Here is a 1,902-nt window from a genome sequence, read left to right on the forward strand (position 1 = left end):
CTTTTATCGCGTCAGGTTCAAGGTCATTGGAAGGTCAAATCGAGAGAAAACGGTAAAAAAATCCAAAAAAATACATTATAGGTTTTTGGAGTCGCTAATTACAAATCTGGCATCCGTTGAACTCTATCGCTTCAGGTTCAAGGTCATTTGAAGGGCATTTGAAGGTCAAATCGAGAAAACGGTAAAAAAAATTTTTTTTAAATATGTTATAGGTTTTTGGGGTCGCTGATTACGAACCTGGTGTCCGCTGACCTTTATCGCGTCAGGTTCAAGGTCATGGGAAGGTCAAATCGAGAGAAAACGCTTTAAAAAAAATATGACCTTGAACCTGAAGAATTGATTCACAAATTTATCATCGACTTCTAGCTACAGTGCATCAGTTTAGTCCATTCACGAAAATCTACACAAAAGAGAAATATTTACCAGAAAAAATTTTAATCACAAACTGAAGCATTTACATAGATATGAATTAATAACAATTATTTTATGAGCCTCCTGTCACTTCAGTCAGACAAAATAGTTGGGATATCCTGTTGAAATTACTGGATGTACTATCTGTGAAAAAAAGTATAGAAGGTGTGAGCCAAACTTTAATTTCAACTTTTTGTATTCAAATACATTCAAAGAGAAAATCTAGGAAGTAATGAAGTACATCAGACCAAAAAAGACCTTTTTATAAAAGGAATTGCAATCTAAGTACACACTGTATAGAACGCAATGATAAAACTCAGGGATTAAAAAATCCATTACAATTACACAGCCACACAAAAAAAGTGTGCGGATCTGGTAAAAAGACACACATATTCCTATGGATTTTGAGGCGCTCAATTCAAATTCGGTATCAAAAATCACCCATCACGTCATGGTTGATTCATAACCTCAAAAAATGACGAAAAATCATGCACTGAGGCAAATAAATTTCAAAATAATGCCAGTGATGCAAATTTTCACTTTAAAAACATGTCGACAACTGTGAAGGATCAACCCTTGCCTGATATCAACTTATTTAACATAACTTTACCCAACAGAACCTGACCTCACCTAAACTGAATTAACAGAAATTTATTGAACTACACGTAAAGCTCTGGAAGCATATTTTCCCAGTAGCAAATGTGTGCTACATCGAATGGGTCAACTCGAGCCTAACCTAGATATAAATCTAACCTAGCCTAACCTAACCTAACCTCACGAAACACAAATAAACTGATTGCGTTGTCCCGTTGTGTTTGAGGTACCGTTTCATTCAGCTTCGGCTTAACGTACATAGAGATTTAACCTATCCTAAACTAACAAAACCTGACCTAACCTAACCGATTACGCTGGCAACTCTGTTCTTGCGTACTTTCATATTTTGACATTAATAGCAGTAAATGTCTGGAGTTTCGTAACCGCTTGTTGCTAGCATTATTCGCCTGTGTCTGTAACCAGAGCACCTGAGTTGTGTTGCGTGAAGCAAAATTTCGTTAGGTTCTGTTAAGTTAGATTCATTTATAGGTTAAGATCGAGTTAACCTATTAAATATAGCACACATTTAAGACTGAGAACTGTACGCTTACATAGCTACACGTGTGGTTGAATTTCATTCGGTTAGGTTAGGTTAGGTCAGGTTTTGTTAGGTTAGGATAGGTTAAACCTCTATGTAGGTTAAGCTGAAACTGAATGAAACGGTACCGCAAACACAACGGGACAACACAATCAGTTTAATTGTGTTTTGTGAGGTTAGGTTAGGCTAGGTTAGGCTAGGTTAGATTTATTTCTAGGTTAGGCTCGAGTTGACCCATTCGATGTTGCACACATTTTCTACTGGGAAAATATGCTTCCAGAGCTTTACGTGAAGTTCAATAAATTTCTGTTAATTCAGGTTAGGTGAGGTCAGGTTCTGTTGGGTAAAGTTATGTTAAA

The sequence above is a fragment of the Belonocnema kinseyi genome, chromosome 2 (genome assembly GCF_010883055.1).
Source record: "Belonocnema kinseyi isolate 2016_QV_RU_SX_M_011 chromosome 2, B_treatae_v1, whole genome shotgun sequence".
In the NCBI taxonomy this organism is placed as follows: domain Eukaryota; kingdom Metazoa; phylum Arthropoda; class Insecta; order Hymenoptera; family Cynipidae; genus Belonocnema; species Belonocnema kinseyi.